This window comes from Manduca sexta, chromosome 4 (assembly GCF_014839805.1).
Source record: "Manduca sexta isolate Smith_Timp_Sample1 chromosome 4, JHU_Msex_v1.0, whole genome shotgun sequence".
NCBI classification, from domain to species: domain Eukaryota; kingdom Metazoa; phylum Arthropoda; class Insecta; order Lepidoptera; family Sphingidae; genus Manduca; species Manduca sexta.
The window spans coordinates 10,123,628-10,146,769 of NC_051118.1; the positions used below are offsets into that span (position 1 = coordinate 10,123,628).

Genomic DNA, 23,142 nt, shown 5'->3' on the forward strand with positions numbered 1-23,142 from the left:
TCATCTAAATACTAATATGTGAAATTACAGACTAATAATATACTTACGTAAAGGTAGACATTAAACTGATCACAGGTAGTTAATTCCATTATAATACACATTTACTTGTAGTTTCTAAATAAACATAGCGCTGGTAACTAAATATCACAAAACTATCAAAAAATAAAATGAATATGACAATTTACAAACACCGCAACTTGGTAGTATAATAAATTATGACGTTTGATGGACGTAAAAAGTGACAACTATACAAGTCGGTTAACGTGAAGCCGAAAACTCGGGTTACCTTTGCCCATATATTCCGCGCGATTCCGACAAACACTGGCATAGAAAGTCATAGAAAGTGCTGCCATCTATATTAAAAAACATACTACGACATTAAGCCGCTTGACAGCGGGTTACCTTACGCCAATGGCGTCACAATTTCACTTTGGTAACGGAATTTCTGGGAACTAAATACAAGGTGCGCCATCTAACGTTATTTCAAATAAGTAATTGATATCGATTAAATTAAGAAACAACGGGCTATTGGCCGATAGATGTCATTATTAAGTGATCATTAATTAATAACTTAAGCTATTATAATTATTGTCTATTGTCTGATCAACATATCAGACACTAGATTAATTATATTTGCCTATATATTGTTTAGTATCACCGAAAACCTAAAAGGGAAGCCGGTGGGAATCGGCTGTATGGACGCTTCGCCACTGCTACCCATAAACTGCAGTAACAAACAGAACTTGAATTACAAAGTACTGCCGAAGATACATTACTTAAAAGTAGGTATTATAATTTCTTCATTTAATTAATTATTTTCATGCGTTTCTAGCAATGTTAATGCTGTACTTGAAATTAAACTGCCTACAATGCAAAGGCATAATGTAGCTTCCTATTACTAAAAGTATTTTTGAAATTGAAACCGTAACTCCATAGATTATAAAATACAAACTAAACCTCTTTTATACAGTTTCAAATACTAAAAAGGCACAGTTACGTGTAGGTAAACGACTTTAAGCTACTTAAATACTTTTTTAGTACGAAGATAATTATAATATAATGCCAACTGGCATGCTAGGCTGGCTCGCATGTGCGCTAGTTAATTTCGCCCCTCTGTTTGGACTATGGCTAAGGTATATTGATGGCATAATTTGACAATATACTATCTTTCTATTTGATTAATTTCGTTGCGGGATAATGCCATACTAGTTTTCCCTGAGACTCGGCGAGCTTCACCGCTCGGTGTCATACAATGCCACTGCTGATCCTGACAGGAGTTGTAGTGGTGGGTGTGGGAGGGAAAGGCTTGTGTCATAATATACAGTGGTTGTTTTAGTAAGTTTACTGAATGATTTACTGATGGAAGGTCTCATATGTGAGAGTCCGCCTGGGTAGGTACCACTGGAATTATTTCTGCCGCCGATGTGTAGTCACTGTTGTGTTCCGGTTTGAAGAACATTGTAGTCAGTGTAACTACTGGACATAATGAGACTTAACATCTCATGTTTCATGCGAGCGCAGTGGAATACCAAACAATACTTTGTAATTCAAGGAGTTAGATGATGTTTCTACTGTTTATGGGCGGTCGTATCGCTTATCATCAGGCGAACGGCAAGCTCGTCTCGTCATTCAAAGCAATAAAAATTATGAGACTGGCAAACCGCTCGCCTATTGGTAAGCGACACGACTGCCCATAAACAGCATCATTCCAAATTTGCACTGCACTTATCTCCCTAATAGATATTAAATCCCATCGGCCCACTAATTACACCAGCTACTTACTCATTTACCTAGTTACCGACTAAACCATCCAGTAATTTCACAGCAAATAACATTACATTATTAACAACTTAAAGCAATATACAGTAAAGTTCAAAATAGAAAATTATTTTCAAAGCCCCGACGGTATAGCGAACTAATAGCGCCATTTCGCTCGCATGTAAACCAGTTCTTAGCGTGTATAGAACGCACCTAGCGCAATTTGGTTGGTAATTAATTACGGCCGAATGACAGATAAGGTGCAGTCGCGCGTGCACACATGTATGTATTACGTCATTATGTAATGGGTATGTATGAAAAATGCTTTGATTTATTGTCGTACTCTTGTTCTTTATGATCGCCTAGTAACTAAGAAGGATTATGGTTGTACCTCCTGTGGATTATGAGGTCCTGGTTACTATCCTAGATACAATAATGCTGTATAGGGTTTTTTACATGATTTGAAAGGGTTTGGATTCCTTTGATAGGTTTGATGTCAGGTCCATAGTGACAACTAATCCAATAATTTTTTTCAACATAAGTACTTGTAAAAATGTTGTGTTGACCCCATATTCGAGTGGGATAAGTGAAATAAAAGAAGAATAATTAGTATACCGTTTGTTCTAACGCCTTCGCCTGCCCTAAACCTAAAGTCCAATATAAAAAAATATACATTATGGAATAATGTAACATCATATTAGTATAGGAATCATAGCAGTTACTCTGTTATATCAACCTATAGCCAAACTAAATACTGTATTTCTTTATAATAATATAGAAAAGAGAATATAAAAACTGCTTTAATTTTACCTTGAACCTCGATTCCCGAGACGCGTCTACCTTAATATTTTTTACACACATGAAAATATTATGCTTGTGTTCAGCCCCCTGGCGGATTACTGAGGTACTATTTTACAAACATATTTTTTATATTTACATACACTACGAAGATAGCAATTGCACCAAATGTCAATATCAAAGTAGGGTATTATTTCTCGTTGGATGCGGGCCGCTTTCGTTAGGTCCATCTGAAAATCTTTGGGCGAGGCCTATGTTCAACAGTGGACTTTATGTGGCTGATGATGATGACTGTTTCTCGGCAGCAAGTTGACAGCGTTTAAAGCCTAAACCAAACTTAAACCTAACAAATTCTCGCACCAATATTGCACAAGAACTTGCAGATGCGTTTACTAGTGGCAACATTTTTATAGTTACACAAGTCCAGCAAACTTGAAAACACTAGAAATCGCTGATCGAAGTCCACTTCTGCAAGTTTAGTTGCTAATTCAAACCTCGATTAAGTGACGAGAAGTAACTGTAAAATAGTGTCTAACCAGCTAAAACATTAGAAGCACCATCCATACCTAAATATGTACTGTCGTAAATAAAACCGACCTAACGTATCAAATACAAGACCTCAAGCGATCTTGATATTAAGGTATCACACACAGTTCATAATCGAATTATTTAGAACCATAACGCCTAAGGTATTAGATTTGATTTACAGGTAGATTTTTTTTTATTGTTTGAATGACGAAACGAGCTTGCCGCTCGCCTGGTGGTAAGCGATACCGCCCATAAACAGCAGTAACACCATCCAACACCTTGAATTACCAAATATTGTTTGGTATTCTACTGCGCTCGCCATCCTGAGACATGAAATGTTAAGTCTCATTATGTCTAGTAGTTACACTGGCTACAATGTCCTTCAAACCGGAACACAACAGTGACTACACACTGATGTTGGCGGTAGAAATAGACATTGCGGTGGTACCTACCCAGGCGGACTCTCACATATGAGAGACTTACCACCAGTACTTCTTTCAGTTGCGTTGTAATTTATCGCTAAAGGGCTCAATCGTTATAGTTTGGATCTTTTATCATTATAAGATTATAGACTGATAAAAATGAAATGCTCTCTTTAAATAATGGTAGATTTTTCGTCCAGCGAATTTCGATGATAAACGCTCTGTAAGCGGCGATAGCCTAGTTGCTTGTGAAACGGACTGCCGAGACGAATGGCCGCAGGTTCGAAACCCAAGGGCACACACCTCTGACTACTAAAATAAATGTGTGTATTCTTTGTGAATTATCGCTTGCTTTAACGGTGAAGGAAACATCGTGAGGAAACCTGCATACCTGAAGTTCTCTATAGGACTTTTGAGGGTGTGAAGTCTACCAATTCGCACTAGGCCAGCGTGGTGTACTAAGGCCTAATCCCTCTCAGTAGTAGAGGCCCGTGCCCAATATGAGAGTTATAATACAGAGCTGATATTATTATTATAACGCTCTTTATAGTTAAAGATTCGGAGATGTTTGTGACGTCAACTTGTATTTAGCATCTTTTTCAATTGGCACTCTCTTGCCTACGTTTAGACACGATGTTGCTTTGTAAAACACTCTCGTATTTCCTCCAAATTTTTATACGAAGACTGCGTCAGTACATGGTATGTATGATGTTCAACGAATTACTATATAAGGCCATGTGTGCATTGACACACAGACGCACGTATATAAAATATAAATTGTTAAAACCGAACGACCGGTCCGTCCACCGATGTACGGAATAAATCGCGGCGTAACCTAGTTTCCCATACAAAATAACTGCAAAATTTCGGGAATACACCACGGCTATGTACTGAGGGTATGTACTGATACATGGGCTATGTACTGCGGTGTCCCCCTCGGCTGTCGCCTCCCCTGCGTCCCTCCGATCCCCTGCGCCACCCTTGACGCGTGTTACCGTGTAGTGCTTGCCACCCGCGAGTGATCGCGCTGTGGCTGCGATGTCGATTGTCGATAGTTTGGATTTCGAGGAAATAAGTTTGCGAAAATATTTTTGATTGATATGACTCAGAAAACTTTTGAGAACCATCAGTAATGTCTGTAGTTAATGTTATGCTTATTAAGTTAAAATATATTCACAAAATATTTTTTATAAACAATAGTAACTATAAAAGAAAAAATATACTACTACTAAAAACATAAATTCTTAAAACTTTCATTACTAATCATATTATCCTTACAACAATAGTAAATACAATATCGATTCAATCAATTTATCGACAAATAGTCATCGACTGCGCGGCAGAGTGCCAGCAATCAGGTGGCAGTCAGCGTATAATCATTAAATACCCACGCGAAGGGGTGCGATGACGCCCGCGGCGCCACCCGCCCGTGCCGCCCGCGACCAATTATGAAAATAGGAACAAAATACAAATTTGGAACGCTCGAAAATAACGGACAGCGGCCGGACTCGACGCGCTATCGATAATTAAAGAAGGACATCCTTAGCCGAAGAAACTACGTCTAATGATTGGGCATCTTGTTAAAATGTTCGAAATTCAAAATGCTATTGTGTGATTGGTCGATTTGTAATGACAACTGCTTCATAGATCTATTAGTCATTGTCGTTTTGCGTACCAAGTGCAATCCACATCCAAATAAGGAGCCATAATTACATCTACATATGGCTTCTTGCGTCTTGTCCATGCTGTATAACAACGAACCAGACTCCTTCAATAGAACTTAAAACCTACAGCACATCTTCGTTAAAATAAACGCTCTTTAACATTGTGCACTATTCGCTGTTATTTTTAAAACGGAGCGCGGGGGGCCCGTGTCTCCCCACCCCCACCATAATACCATAACGGGCGCGAGCTATGACGAGATTATCTACGTACGCATACACGCGTACTATGTAGTACATAAGCATGATTGTATATAAAGGCATTGATTTGCCCGGGCCGGACGATAGCTGTCATCGCAACAATGATTACGATACGCAAAAATACTGCGCCGAATCTGGCTATCGCGATGTTATTGGATTGGTTACTAAATTAGAATATCTTTATTATTTGACTGCTTAGTTGAGATTAGAGCAGAAATTTCCAAACCTTTTTGTCATAGACGCCTTCAAAATTTTGTTGATTTCGATGGACCTTTTTTGGTTTCTTGCGAGATTTGACGTTGAGATACGAATGTCCTCCAGTCTTGAGGTCTATAATGTTCTCTCCCAATGATGCCAAAGACCAAGCAGAGATTTATTTCTCTTATATCGGAATTCCAATTAAAAGAAAGACCAATTTCGTGGTACATAATGTTCAAAATTATCCGTAAAGTAGTATGACTCAAGAAAGCCCGGTATCTAACAATACCCACCAAGCATGTGTTTGGTATTTTCTGTTTTACAGCAAAAACATACAGAGATTTTTTGCTAGTTCGTTCATTATTACATTTAATAGTAATCATCTCTCGTCAGTCGACATTCTATTGGACTCCACTCCACTTACCATCTGGTGTAACGGAGTCACTTTTTTATACACGTATATAATAAATCGCCAGGTATCATGCTTACTCTTCAAAACAGAAGAAATGTTGAAACAGAAGAAGGCTTATCAGTAAGCTTACCTAAACGAAATACGCACGGAAAGAAGTTATTTTGTGATGAATTATCTCAAGTCGTAAGTGTTAACCGACGCGTTGTACAATACTTGAAATAAGTAGTTTTCTGGTGGTGGGATATATTTTATATCCGTCCAGATAGCCATCACCGTACACAAGGTGTTAAAACCAATAGTGGCTCAAGCAAAGTCGCTCCGAGATCACCCTGTGTATATTCCATTCAAACAGGCCGGCATAATTGTGTCTACTGTCGATGGGTAATCATCTCTCGTCAGTCGACATTCTATTGGACACCACTCAAGTCACAATCAGGTGCAGTTTTACTTGACAGTGAGCCCTTGCCGTGAGATTAAAAAAAAGAAAAAAAAACCTTTTTTATTTATTTTTATGTCCCACACTATTGTTGTTACTTTAGGAAAAAAATTACATTAATAAATATTACGTTACTACATATTTAATATTTAGAAAATTTTGTACATTTACATGTTACATAATGTATTTAGTACAGTGTAACAAATTGGTTTGGGAATGTTCAATGGAGGACTATGTTCAGTGGACTTTCTGCTCATTAGCCATCATATTTTAGTATTTCAGTGTACAGTTGGAGTGCTTAACTTCAAACGAGCGACTTGCTCGTCTCGTCATTCAAGTGTATAAATTCTGGTGCTAGCTAACAACTTGAACACATTAGAACAAAAAAGTATAGACAGTCAACCCCGCAATACCACGACCACCACGTGGTAGAGTCCTCAAGTTATTTCTTGGCTATTATAATCACCATCGCCCATTGACATGCGCTAGACGAATTGTGATTTAGATATGAAATTTTAATGGGAATTTGTTGAACTTCTATACTCGTACTCTCGTATTCGTACTCGTAAGACTCGTACAAAATGCCTTAGAGACGTCACTTTCCACCGGCCCAAAGCTGGTAGCCCATTCCAACAAAAATAAATCAATTTTAATATATTTTAAAATTTATGTGATAGCTTGTTAAATAGTAGTCAATTTACAATTAAAAAAAGTTTTGATTTAAATTAAAAGTTTATTCAAAAATAACTAAACAAAACAATATAAATCTCCTCCCCTACCAGAGTACCATAAACCTAAAGATCTCAACACTAAATAATTAAATAAATTCACAACAGTGCGAGGATCCAGGTGCAAACCACACAGAGATACCAGGCGCGCAGAGACGCGGAGTACTTAGCTAGGGGGTAGGGGGACCCGACCTCGAAAAACTTATTTAACAGTTCACTTTGAATTTTTTCTTTACTGATGAGTAAGAGCTGTAGTACAAAGAAAATACATTAACGGAATTTTTAAATAGCACTGCACACTGAGTCCTAGTTTACTAGTTTTAATACAATGATGCAGTCACTCGTCTGACGGACCCTCAACTGCAATTAAACAATAGACATAATTTATAACTTCGAATTACAAGATTCAGGCACCATAGTGCGTTCATCTTGAAATTGTAAATTACTGGTGGTAGGATATATTTTATATCCGCCCGGACAGCAACCACCGTACACAAGGTATTAAAACCCTCCATAGCTCCCGTAATTATGTCGCGTTCCCGAATCAGTTTGTGTATATCCGGTTCCAAAAGACCGGCATAATTGTGTCGACTGGCGAGGGGTAATCATCTCTCGTCAGTCGACATTCTACTGGACCCCACTCCACTTACCATCAGGTGTAGTGAGGTCATTTGCTGTGACAGTATGCCAGTATAAAAAATGTACTGGTGCTGATTACAATGACTTAAATTGGAACAAAAGGTTCTTTCTCACTGCTGACAACACAATAGACAACGCAGGACACTCGCACACGACATAACCTAGATTAATAACTTAATAAGCCAATAAAAGACGCATATTGCCATCAATATATAAGTAACGTCAATGTGAACTATTTGTTCAAAATCTGAACTAAAATGGCTGCCAAAACGTCACTGTTATAACCTATTTATTCACTTGAATAACAAATAACTTTACTTATTTGACTAATATTCTTTTATTCAAATCCAGGTGTACACTTAGACTCGAGTTCCTATATCATTAGCGCAACTCCACACACAACCACAAGCTGTCAATAATGATCATACTGAAGTCAGTTTGAATGGATTGCAGTTCAATTCAGTTGAACAGTGAATGTTCGGAACGCCTAATCTAGTACGTATTACATACATATCGATGACTGTACGACTAACATGTACTTCAAATCAAGGTTAGAAATACCTTTTAACCTTAAGGTGGTAGCTCAAGGTCCATTTTCATACATTTTGTTTCGGCTTTAATCTGGGTAACTAAACAAGTATTGGCAAGTAAAGAATTTAAATTCACGTCTAGTTAGTGATTAGTTCTCGCAGTTGAAAGAAAAATGTAAAAATAATTAATAATCATGGATATTTCTGCCTTTAAAATTTCGTCATATTAAATTTTAAAGGCCGAAATATCCATGTTACTAATTATTTTACGTTTTTCTTTCAACTGCGAGAACTAATCACTAACTAGACGTGAATTTAAATTCTTTACTTGCCAATACTTGTTTAGTTACCCAGATTAAAGCCGAAACAAAATGTATGAAAATGGACCTTGAGCTACCACCTTAACATAATAACATTTAAGTAATACGTCATACAGCTTTAAAACGTATGCGTGTTTGCTTTTTAGTTCAAGAATTGTAAACTATGGAAGTAATTTCTCAAGATACCTCGTACTCTTATTGCTAAGATCTCTGCGATGCCACTTCTAACCGTGTCGAGTCAGTCGTTTCAATTACCCGATTTAATTCATTTTACAGGTTAAAACAAACAATTATTTAGTTTAAATTCATTTTTAGGCACCTATTTAAACAAATTATAGAAAACCACATTAGGTGTAATATTCAGTTTGTTTCTGATTCCCAAATTACAGGTCTAGCCTGGTTAGGGTACCCCTAGCCATTATGTTATTTTTTGTTTTCATAATTAAATTAAATCCCTTCAAACGCCACTATCTACAACGAAAAAATTAAAATAAACAAATGTCAATCACAATCACTACATATTATAAAACAAAGTCGCTTTCTCTGTCCCTATGTATGCTTAAATCTTTAAAACAACGCAACGGATTTTGATGCGGTTTTTTTTAATAGATAGAGTGATTCAAGAGGAAGGTTTATATGTATAATAACATCCATTAAATAGTGGAGAAATACTGTTATTTTGTTATGTTATACCCGTGCGAAGCCAGAGCGGGCCGCTATGTTTTTATATACAACGTTCACAGTTTTTCTGTAGTGTATTTAGTATCAGCATTGCACCCGTGCGAAGCCGGGGCGGGTGGTTAGTAATAGATATTACGAAGCTAAAAGCGAACCGAAAACTATCGATCAAGATCCGATGCGAGTCCCGCGAACATCGGAATATTCGTAACCCCTAGTGAGACGACGCGGTTACTCGGCGCTGGCTCCGCTCTTTGAAGTGTGATAAACTGAGGTACTAAAATATATGGATACGTATAGTGCGTGCCGTGAGGCAAGGCGTTCATGCCACTACCATAGGTTAGCTATAATTTGAGTGTAGATGATTTAGAAATAAAACTATTTTTCGAGTTTCGAAGGCTTTGCAAACCTCAGGCTCCCGTGACCATCATGGTTTTAGTGTAGGTTTTGAGTGTAGATGATTTTGAAAATATTTTTTTTTTCGAGTTTCGAAGGCTTTGCAGCCCTCAACCCCCCCGTGACTATGAAGGCTGCAGTTTCGGAAACCTAGAAAATTATAATATGAAAAACCGCGTTTAAAGCCGAAAAATATTTTTATTTAGAAGTCTAACATTCGAGTAAACGTTAAATGAAGATTTTTTTAGGAAAAAATTATTGCATAAAGTATTTTTGTAGTTTATTGAGTGTAGGTAGGTTTAATTCAATTTTTAAATGCAAAAAACAGTTGCACGTTTGTATAAATATGCAATTTTCAATAAAAAATGGCGCTAAACAAACATAAAGATACAACGAATTAAATAACCTCCCTTTTTTAAGTCGATTAAAAAGGAAAGAATACTACCCAATATCATTTCGGTAAAAAACTTTATCTCCAAAAGAATATTCAGAAACGGTACAAGTTCAAAAATATTCCTCAAAGTTACCCTAGAACGTAAGTGGAGGGCCTATCGACATGTCGGTAACTTTGATTTGTTTTTTATAATCGCTCATATTGTTCTATTTTGGTGTTAAAATGACTGAAATAAAGTTAACTACTAAACATATCTCATATCATGGGCAACTGAACTACTGGATGTATTAGTTTAAAAATTATGAGGGTAGTAGTTAACTTATAAGAAGGTATGAAATTCTGTACAACTTTAAAGTATTGCATCGCAAAACTAGCAATAGGGATATATTTTTTTGAATCTGTGGAATATCTCAGAAAAACAAACTATGTTGAATTAATTATAACAGAACCCTTGAAGGCACACGTTTTTTTTAAATATCGATAGAATCTTTTGACGAAAAATATAATAACTGCAAGATATCACTACATATTATAAAATTTAAAAATAAAAGAACTAATATATATTTTTTGCGTTACAAAAAAAAAACGAAAACATGGATTGTTATTGATGAAACATAGTGGGCTTTGTTATAAACTCCGTTTTTTTTTTGTTGACTCTACCTTACATATTAAATTTTCGTTATTTAGTAAATAACATAAAAAATCACATAAGAATATAAATTCATTGTAACAAAAAGATTTACTTGCTGATCCCTTGTGTTAGTCTTTAATTAAATTGGTTAATAACCTCATTTCATATCTCAAAACACTGACTACCCAAATCCAAAATTAAAATTTTTGTAAATTTGAACAAATATTTCATGCTTTTTTTACTACAATAAATAAATACATCAATGGCATTGTTTAGCGAAAATGTATTTATTTGTTGTTATAAAAAATACATTTTCCCTAAACAATGCCAATACTGATGCCTTACAATTTTTCCTTTTTAAGGTGGTAGCTCAAGGTCCATTTTCATACATTTTGTTTCGGCTTTAATCTGGGTAACTAAACAAGTATTGGCAAGTAAAGAATTTAAATTCACGTCTAGTTAGTGATTAGTTCTCGCAGTTGAAAGAAAAACGTAAAAATAATTAATAATCATGGATATTTCGGCCTTTAAAATTTCGTCATATTAAATTTTAAAGGCCGAAATATCCATTACATTTTTCTTTCAACTGCGAGAACTAATCACTAACTAGACGTGAATTTAAATTCTTTACTTGCCAATACTTGTTTAGTTACCCAGATTAAAGCCGAAACAAAATGTATGAAAATGGACCTTGAGCTACCACCTTAATATTGTAATCATCAATCGTCATCTACACCATATTGCGAGATAGACAGTTACTTCCAATGTTGGCCAATGGCAATCAAAACGTCATTTAAGCCATCTAGACTAATGCTCAGAGGTCAGATAGAAAAAACTAGAACATGTGATATTGCTTTTTTGAGCTCATCAGTCTGTTTTGAAACTTAAGTGAAAATTCTATATCCTTTCTTAGAACAGCATTTTTGAAACTGTGGCTTAGTTGTGTTTCGTACGAATGCCATGAGGTCAAAGGTTCAGTATCCGAGTAGTGAATATTGAGGTTTTTCAAGAGTCTGTTATTGTAATTGCGAAGTGACAGGACGTCGCCAATTGCACGGTGTCTAAAGTAGCGATATGTGGGTGTGACACTTCTGCCTATCCTCAAAAAAACAAACATGCGTTATGACATGATCCAAATGTTAAAGATTTCAATTTCCATAAATATTGTAGGTGACTCTTCTTGCTTTACCTCAGGATGGCCATCCAAATTTGAGCATCAGAATCGTTAATTAGACACAAAATAATATGACAAAAAAAATCTTAGACTCCTATATATCAAGGCTTCATAACATAGGAAAAGTACAGTTTTCAGAGCGAAAAATTAAACTATTTTTTATATAAATTCGAATATATCAAGCTTATCTATATCTAGAAAGGTATGCGTGTACCAAACGAAGTGTTTTAGACATAGCTTGTATTTGATATAAAATATATGTTTTTATATGTTATTTTTTACGCTCTGAAAACTGTACTTTTGTATATACGCCCCTTTGTAAAGCCTCTCATCTATACTCTTCTTACTTCTATATTATTTCCAAAAATACTTCCAACTAATTAAAGGAATTTCCTAACCTAACATAACCTAACTCACTCGAAATGACTTTTAATATCAGTTCACGTGTAACACGTGGTAGGGGCTCCCCTGCTCGCGATGTGCAGATTTATAAAGACGGTTAAATTTACTGTTATACCTTACCATAAGGTAAATAACAGTATTTCTTACAACACGTATAAGTTGCAAGATGCGTCGCGGTTTTATCGAAGATTTTATCAAATGTAACGTTCGATGTAAAACGTATTTATTTCGTTTTAGGTTTTTATTATTACTTTACTGAAATTAGAATAGTTTTGGCTTAAATATTATGGATTGGAGTAAAAGGCATAGTTGTTTAAAATTATACTTTTTATTTTTCGCATACACTTTTTTGATTACAGCCGACTCTGTTTTAGTAAGCGTTGTGGTATTTTGAAGGGAAAACTAAATCTTATGGTATGATTCTTAAAACTTAATTGTTTAGACTTTAAATGATAATTTATTTTGTTTGGCTATATCGTTTATACAAACGATAATATTTTAATCCTCAAATTATATATTGTTTTTTTTTAATAACTTCGTATAGTGGCCAGTGTCCATTTACATAAAACTTTTAAAACTTTCCAAATACAAATATAAAATAACATTTCCAATATAATTAATAATTAAAAAAAGAACAACATTCAAAAAAAGAAACCGCACGCCATAACGGCTCATGAAACTTTACACAAGCGTATAAAGCGAGACACACACCCACACATAGATTAAGAAAAATTCCGGCCGAGAGCCACCTACAAAAAGCATTTGCTGGCGACCGAGCTACGTAATTTCAGCCCCCGTGGGCCGTCTCCGAGCGTCTGGCTGCTCAAGTAATTACGCCCCCTCGGCCCCCCTGGCCCCCGACGCCCCCTCCGAGGATAAGTAAAAACAATATTTTTACCCGGCGACCAGGGCACCAAAAGTGACAGATATAAATTGGGGGTGAAAATGGAATTAGTGCGTGCGCCCGCTGTCTGGCATGCAGCGAATTTTTACTTTCATAATTATGTTTATGTTGAAACGTTTGACGGTCTATCAGGTGGGAATAAGGTTTAAGATGGCTTGTGTACAAATTGCTGTTTACTTTAACTTGGGCTTTTGATTCTTGCCTATGCAGATATTTGGTTGAATTTCGATTGTTAGTAAGATAATTTGTTTTGATGTTACTTCAGTTTAAATAGTTGTGAATAGATTTATGGTTGGATTCAAATATGCTTTTATTATGTCGGAAGATCCTTGTAAAGGATTTGACGATCTTCAAACAAAGGAATACAACTTCGGGCCGCGGAGGGTATTTTGATATTCTGACATTTTCACTTAGCGCTTGTTTCACATCTAAGTCCTACTCCTTAAATATAATACGACCAAATTCAAAGGTCGCTTCAATCGCTCGCAAATATTTATACTATTTCTATAATCCGTAATATTATGTGGCAGATAATGTTCTGAACGTAACAACTTACGAAATATTTCGATGTTGAACAATGTCCCCGAACATGTTGAGCGTCATGTTGCGTATAGTCTAGTTCAAGATATTTCGATAACGGTTACCCATCGCACGGCGACCGCGGACTGACCACACGGGTGGATGTCAACCACAAATAATTCATACCTTGCCCTGAGATCTGTAAGGAATCTTCGACTTATAGAAAAAGAACAATGTGCAAATGGAAGAAATACTAGAAAGCAGGAGCGAAAGGTCCATATTACCTGATTCCTGTTGACTTCCTTTATGAAAAATTTCTGTAGAATCTAATAATGAAAACGATTTGCAGACCACATTTATACATATTAGTACCTATATGTTGTACAGTGACCAAATTGTTCAAAACGTAACCCGATGTTAAAAAAAAATGTCTTAGTTAACATATCGCTGCCATTATAACAGAAAACAAAAACTAAGATCTAAATCTAAAAGGTAAGCCGGTAGGAATCGGCTTGTATGGATTTTTCGCCACTGATGTATCAGTTTTTGACAATATCACTTTTTGCCACTGCTAGAAAGTGCTTATACATACTAGCAACCTACCCCTACTTCGCACGGGTATCATAAATTATAGGTGATTTCTGGTGGTTCAATCATTACCAAACTTCGCAGAATCATCCGATAGAGTAATCTAAAGATGACCTATAACTACAATTAAAATACATTTTTTAAGTCCATGGGGAACTTACATACATATATAGATTGTGATTCTGTTTAAGAAGTTTTGGTGCATACAATAGGGTGATTTGCTAATGTCATCATTGAGGCCCATAAAAAAATTAACTACGTCATAAGTTTATAACCTAGTTATTAAGAATTTGGTATTGGAAAATATAATAACACTTTTTTATTTTCGATTGATTTCAATTAATGTTAAGATTGATATTTTGAGGTTTTTTTTAATGAACGCCATCTAACTGTGGATCTGTGTTGGAGCGATCGTATAAAACTTCTCTATACTCCTACATAATATAATTAAACAAAGTCCCCCTTTCTGTCTGTCTGTATGTGATCGATTTTCTCAAAATCTACTGAACGGATTTTTATGAAATTTAGCATGGAGATAGTTCAAGACACTGGGAAGGTTATAGGCTACTTTCTATCCCGGGAAAATATATAGCTGGACTTTTATCCCGGAAAACCTCTTCAAGCGGGCAAAGCCGTGAGCAAAAATCTAATGTAAAGATAATCCCTTTGCCCTGACAGCACGGCTATATGACAAGAACTAAAATTGAACTCACCGCGCTTTACAATTAAGTTAGAATTTCTACATTAAACACACGTTTAAATATCAAACATAATGAAAGAGCAGTGTTATTTTTGTACATTTGATATGCCTATAATTTGAGTAATTGGCTCTGAGAAACTGAGAGGCACAGGTGCATGTCCGGTTATTCTAGCAGTTCCACATGGACATCAGGTGGACGCAAACAATGCTGTAGGTAGATATGCAATGCCGGGTGTCGACTGAATAATGCACGCCGTCTCAGGACACCGTCTCGACGTTATGCGCGCCTGGTACTTGGAATGTATTTTGGGATTGTTTTGTGGAAATTGTTGGATGGAAAAGGCGTTTTTTTTATTGCAATGGCTTTATTTATCATCATGCACTTTCATTCACGGTAAATAGTTAGTTAATGTATTACTTTTACCTTAATTGCGTTTGTGTAAATTGGCTTTTCCTTTTTACTTGTAAAGTTTGTAAAGAAACTGGCTAACTAGTCAAAACAAATAATAATGGAAAATCACGCCTTTATTCTCGAAGGGATAGTCAGATGCAACCAGAATACCCAATTTTCGCCATGTATGTTGTGTCCCATGATGTGATACGGAACGATCCTATCACCGGATGGAACAAAATTTCCAGACTAGGTTGATACTGAGCAAAAAAAAGTGTGGTATTCATCATGGGTATATTATTTTCAAATTTTGATATTATGAATAATAACTTCAGTACAAGTTATAGTCGCTTTGAGTCCCCGTCCTAGATTTAAAACATTGCAACGAGTATTTTAAAATTGTTTCTTTGTAAAGTATTACCTTTGAAAATATCTATAATGTTTAACATTATTTTGATAAATTGAAAAACTGGCAGTTATTTATCCACAATTGTATATGTTTCACTATAGATATCATAATATCTTATATTTGTATTTTATTGTCATACATATGTAATCATTAAGAATTACTTAACTTTATATGAAAGCAAACTACATAACCTCAAAACTTGTTTGAACAAAAAAGACAGGTGTAAAGATCATAATCACCTTTATAAAAAGTCTAAATTCCACTACCGTTTACTGAATCCTATACTGAAGCTGTCCAAATATCCAACTTGATCAGCACACGCATAACCAAACGGCTTCTATATACCACATAGCAACTAATCACTACATAATGTAAGTACATGGCGCAAACATAGGTGCTCCGCTTACACCCTAGCGTACCTAACTATAATCTAGGCTATACGCTATGTTTAGACCTAGGTAGGGTACGGCCGGCAAGGTCGCCTCTTCGGTCACTCAGTTGTAATAGTGTGGATCGAATATTAATATTTTGTGTATTTGATTGAATTAATTGGTAATTTATTTTGTGTTTATGTATGATCTGACTAAAAACTATTTTGTTGTTTCAGAACATTATAATTAGTCATTTTGCGTCTTATTTTTTATTTAGGTGCAAAATGACTGTACACGTACCTAATGATAAGTATAGTTAGTCCAAATATAGTAACCCTAACCAACAGATGACAATAAAAAGATGAAATTCGAATATGAAACTGTAAAGTATTTTGTGGAGCGTGTGCGGAGTGAGCCTCATATTTTTGCTAATAATATAGGTAAATGTAAAAGTGTGTTGTCGGCTCCTGCGTCATAGAAAAGTATTTTAAAAATATAAACAAAAATGTGTAGACAGCGATCCAAGTGGACGTACGGAGCGACTAAGTCTTGAAAACCGAGTAAGCACAAAATTTCCTTAACAAGGCTTTAAATATAAAACTGTAAAGTAAAGTATACTTCCAAGTAATATTTCATTCATAAAAAAACTATTTTAATAACTTAAATTTAGAAATTCTTTAGATTCTTTAAAGTACTACAGAAATAAAACATATTTTTGACATAAAACTTTCTTACATACAAGATTCTTAAACTAACTCTGAAACTAAAACCATAATTTATTCGGCACATCCACTATAATATTACCTGCTCGAACCGCGTGTCATTCGAGACTCCGCCATTTTGCAAGGCGAACCGCCCGCGGCGGGAAAACTGACTTTGGCGCCAATTTCGATGCGGCAACGTCTGCTACCCGGCCACATCCGGATGGTCTCAACACTCGCCGACTTCTTAACAACTACTGACCACCGCAAATCGGTCGGTTTACATCCACGGGTGTCATTATAAATTCCTTTAATTATACCATTTTTACTGCACTTTATCGTAGCCTGCGAAGCGATGGCGGGAACTAGCCGTAATAAGTGCCATCGCGCGGTTCTCAGCCTTGGCATGTTTATATTGACCATTTAATATTGAACTCGAATCGCAATGGCACTCGGTGCGATTAGATGTCTCATTTATTTGGCTAATTACGAAGTACGGCGTGGCGAATAGAAAAAAATAAGTTACCTTTGGCAGAACGTGTTGGAGGAGCGCACCAGCTTTCCTTTTGGCAGCCATCTTGATTTCTGGCGATTCACACACAGCAACTGTTTCTTTGGTATAGTTTATTTTTTATAAATTCTTTAAATGTTCAGTTCAACGACCCCATTTCGTGTTAAATCTACAAAACAGATCGGCGGTTTCATAATGCTTCGATGTACGCAAACAAATCGACTAATGTAGGTAATTGCGTGGTAAACAATTACCGAAAATTTAATTTTGTTTTGCAATGCTTTGTACTTTATTTAAAACAATGTCAAAATAATGCTAATTGTGTACATAACTGTGAATTTATTTAAAAGTTGCAATTACACATTTAGGAAAATCATAACTGACGCATAACAATTCGTAAAAAATCCTTTCGGAATAACATTTTTTTTTATTCAAAACTTTTAACTCTAACCAATTTTTCTATCCCATTTTAAATTAGCCGAGTGAATAGGCTGTTTAATGAATGGCGGCCATTTTGCTCTTCATTTAAAATGTAGCCAGCCTGCACGGGTCTCCCCACTTTGTTGCGCGTTGCGTAAGGTCAGTCCCGATTCATCGCAGCCCGTTTTCGAAAAGAGCCTAGTTTTTGTCGAGGGCTCATCGGCTGACTCCCCTATTTGCACAATACTTTTCAATGAACAGCTTTATTTACTTTACGTACTGTAACTAACTAGGCAAGTTGTATCGTGTGTTCAGTGTGCAATATCCGCTGACGTTTAATAAAATATACACGTTTCAAAAATGGAATTTTTTTTTTTTATTTATAGTACTAATAAATTACTGCAAGGAAGTCACTATATATTATTAAATTAAATAATATATAAACTCCTGGCAGAACCCTTAAAATGGTGTGCGTATTATAATTCTATTGAATATGTATTACTAATATTAATGTTCCTTTTATGATTCTAAGATTATAATGATAACTTTAAGCATAAATATCCTTTCAAACCGTTATTATGACGGTCATTGCTACAAATTATTTAAAGTTAGTTGAAAAAAGTAGTAAGAATAAAAAACAAATCGCTAATGGAGTTTGATATAACAAATAATATAAACATTGCTATTTTAAAGGTTATTTTATACTGAGAACACAAGGTAACATTATTAGATGGCACCAACCTAAATGGTAAGTGGTTATCGTCGAGACAGCTGCAAGGCAACGGCGTATTGCTGATGCGATGGCCCTAAACTCAATCCTTTTAACTTGTTTCTTAAACCCCAGATGTTTTAGATAAAAAATGTATTTAAAAATATGCAATTCAGTTAATTGCTAATCAATAAATTATTGAATACATTTGAACACAAACAACCAGGAGTACATAGTCGTACAAAATACATATTTATACAGGACCTTGGCATATAATCGTACAAGATTTTATTCAAATAATTCTACGTTTTAATTAAACTAAATTAGTTTTAACTATCATGATGATAAATGCACCTAAACTCTAATTAAATAACCAGATAAAAATATATAAATGAACTTCATACAAAAAAGTACTAGGAGTGCATAGACGCTGTGGAGCTTTATACAGATTAAATCGCAAAGGGGCTCTCATTCTCATGCCGGTCGCGATAGCGGCGATAGGCTGTTTTCCATCTGCGCACACAAGCTTTATGTGTGTGCCAACGTGTTTACGTTCGAAGGCGCGCAAAGGATTAGTATTCCAAACAACACGCGATTTTAGCGTGTCAGTGCACAGTTTTTGTGTGCGAGAGTTGGAATCGCGGCGAGATATCGGTATCGTAAGGATTATATAAATGCTAATGAAGTTATTACGATAGATTCTAGCTGCGACATTGTTTCGATGCAAGAGAATCGGAGGACACTATTTTTAACTATTAATGAGAATACGTTTTTAAAATATACCTTACTGTTCACTTCAAAAGCTAGATAATACAATACAAAATACATCAATACAGATCCAACCCGCCACTCAAATTCTACCCCAGCCTCTAACATAAAAAATGTGTGTCAAGTTCACAAAACAGTTCCATCTACGCAAGGCACCGTGTCACACCGTGCCGTAATGTGGAACGCGCGCGGTCACTGCACCGACGGCTATTTTCTTTTTACCGATAACAGCAAGGCCGATTTAATAGCTTTGGGCACGGTGTGCCGTGGAGTTTTTTTATTAACAACCTAGTTTGCGAATTAGGCTTGCTGTTACACCGACGTGATATGAAAACCGTGTTAATTTAATTATAATATATAGTCAATTTTTAAATAGATTTTAAAGGGATAAGCGTGGAAATTGTTGTATTGTATGGAGGTAGTCTGTCCGTCATATAAGGGTACATCAGTCATTTTAAATTATAGTGATGAAAACATAATTTACAAAAGTATTCGTGCCAACATGTAAGGAACAAAATGCTGATTACATATTTTTAAATCGTCACATAAACACAATTTTGTTATTGTATTCATGAAATGCTAACTTCACATTTTCGTGTTTATTGGAAATAGTCGATGTACTTTGTACTTATGGGCTAGATTAAAAGTATTACGTCAAACCAAATTCAAAAAATACGAATCCAAAATGGATTATTAGGTCAGACAATAGTTTTTAATAATTCTACAAAACGTATAACATAGGTAATATGTGTAATATTTCTCCACAAATAATGCAACTTTGTTTAAATTCTATCTCTGATACCATAACAAATGTTTAGGCAGCAAGCTATAAACAGCACCAAAAATTATAGTACAAACGTCAAGAGCAACTCTATGTGGTCCTTCGAACCCATTTTAAGTTTCGGTGTTTGTAATAATATTGAAATTAAATGAAAGAAAACATGATATATATAAACAAGGTATGAGAGACTTATAAGTTTGAATGTCGCAGCGAAAAAAGCGAGACTTCTTTATAAATGGTATATTTTTTTTTTATTTGAAATGTACGTCTTAGGAACTTTATTTTATTCATATACTTTTATAACGAAGTCTGCAATCGCTAGCTGTTTTAAAATCTTGTATCAACATTTGGCTTTAGACCTCCAGAAATAGCTAACCGTTACGCGTCGGTGTAACGGGCGGTCATCCCACGCCTCGCGCTGGATGTATGTACCGCCTCCAGGATCCCTCATTACCTCCCAGTACTTGGAACTGGACTTCGGCGTTTTCAAAACTAGTTATTACATCACGCTACCGACGGCTTCTGATCAGGGCTTCGTTTTTTAAATGCGCTTTGTTATATTTTTGTTTCAATGAAGACTTTTGACACCTATGATGCCCTAGTATGTTTACAACCCAAGCAGTGATGAACCGGTAGAGAAACGCTATCTACGCGGGTTCGATTATTCAAGATATAAAATAAAATAAGTACATACTTATTTACGTAATAAATAAACATAATTTTGATGTCAAGTTTTTCTCTTCAGTTGTGGAGAACACAAAGAATTAAAACTTATTTAGCATTCTCTCTCTCTAGGTATAAGATAGGAAAAAAACTGTAAGCTCTATGGAGGAGTCAGTCTATTGCGTATTCCCAAAATCTTTGGTAATATTGTAGAGAAAAATTACATCAGTAAAATAGTATAACAACTCAATGTTACTTTGCCTTTTGCGCACGTGAAACAAGAAAAACAACAGTATATTATAATAATATAGGTTATAAATACAAAAATAATTATCTGTAGCCCCAGAAGTGTGGTATGACATCTCCAAAGACTCTCGTCGGTAGGTCAAGAGCCGGATGCAGAAAGCATTACTTGACACGGCACGCATCGAGGTTCCGCAATTTCGAATCTTGACCAGCCTTAGACGTTCAATATTGAATTTAATAGTTTGCAATTGTTAAAATAATCTTTATTTGTTAGCAATATGACAAATCTGTCAATACATACTCTATACTTTTTAAAATTTCAGTAATTTGTGATTCCAAATAAAATTTTCTTTTATTTCTCAGTTTATGATTTCTCATTTGAGATGGTGCGTTTTCTTTTCTCTATTGTCCTCGTGGACAATGGTTTATGAGCAGAAGAAAAATATTTTTCTGTTTGTTTTCTACGATGGTTTTCTATGAAATCAGTAAAATGCACAAATAATAATATTTTCATTTTTTTAAATAAGTTTTTCACATAAAACAAAAGGTGGTAGTTACCAGAGCAACATAAAGCATTCGTTATCAGCGGTAAGGACCGTGAACGATTTGATTAGTTCGACGCGCGCTACTCAAAATTACTTTCAAACTCGGCTGCGTTGCAACTCCCGCACAACTCTGCCCGCCTGGTAGCGTTAGCTAAATTACGTGATGCTCATATTTAGCACTCTACAAAATGTATGTATGTATGTGTATGTATAAACAATTCTGCACATCTTTTTAACTATCAAACTAAACTTGATCGTACAGCGGATTCGTGATCAAACTAAATTATACTACAGTGGTTACAAGAAAACAAGAATCCGAGTGGTTTGCACATAAAAACCAAGGAAATTATCGAGAATAGATCGGGCACACGATTCTTTGTCAACTAATAAATCCGCTAAAACAATGCTGTATTAACTGCCGTGACAAAGGAAACTCAACACGACTGCGACTTGTTAATTACATTTTTTGCTGTCAACTAATGCCAAGGCCCTATTCTACTCACTCATCGAGTTCGTAGTCCATTCCTGGCGGTTTATGTAAACCGGCACTGGTGCAAAAACTAGTAGTGGACAAACTTCGCGCGTCTAATTGCAACTTTTAAACAACAGTCGACGCTCGAAGCACCAACGAAACCGACCTTAAACACTGAAGTTAAGTTTTTTTTTTGGCTATTTGATGTCACGTTACGCGATTAAGTTGTCAGGGCGCGGCGCACGTCCGTCGGGCATGGAGGCTCGACGCACACTGGCCGAGGAGGCGCGGTGCGTTCGTGTCCAGCCGCCCATCGCCCCCCGAGCCCGGGCCCCGACCCCACACCGAAATGCATCAATGACACTCGAAACACGCACGTTCTGAGCGCGGCCCTGTGTGGGGACAATCGATGGAAAAAACTATCTCTATGATCATATACAATTTTGTGTGGGTGACTATTTTCGATAAAATTCAATATTGTCTGATGTGTTTTGGATAGTATTCATAATATCTCCCCTGTATGACAAACTGCACTCTCATTTCGCCGAGTTTATTTCGCATATTAGGGAGTGGTTTTTCTCATAACAATTGAAAATTCGTTTTTTAAATTCGAAATTTAAAACTATATTTTTCATCTGGGAATTGTACTTAACAACTCACTGGTCCTCAACGCTATTACTAACCAATGGCCTGCAACTGATCGCAATCTCTATGCCGGGCACATACCGATGTAGTATGTTGCAAGACAATGACGTATTAGGAACACGTGTACAGACACACCTGGTCATAAATTTTGCCACAGTAAAACCTACTTTGTACTCTATGGTTTAAAGAGTTTCTATACCTTTATGAAAAATTTTAATTAATGAGAAATGAGTTTTGCTACCAGGGCGCCAAGATAGCGAGGAGTTTGACAGTACACTTATAGCTTGATGAGGAAAATAAAAAAACCTCGTCTTGTATGGACCTAATTTATTATACTAACTATGAAAGAGCAAACGTAGAGGCTTCCAAGCAAGTTTTTTAGTGGTCAATTACTGAGCCACCTTTAATATTATAAATTTGAAAGTTTGTTAAG

The 23,142-nt window shown here is 35.8% G+C and overlaps 1 long non-coding RNA gene across 1 annotated transcript; it reads right to left on the reverse strand.

The window, feature by feature from the left end:
- Positions 1 to 17,513: 17,513 nt before the first annotated feature.
- On the reverse strand, positions 17,514 to 22,356 carry LOC119189785. The gene is made up of 2 exons (XR_005112609.1): positions 22,231 to 22,356; positions 17,514 to 17,629 (listed from the first exon to the last, which is right to left on the reverse strand). It is a non-coding gene; the product is annotated as an uncharacterized LOC119189785 (long non-coding RNA).
- Positions 22,357 to 23,142: the final 786 nt, after the last annotated feature.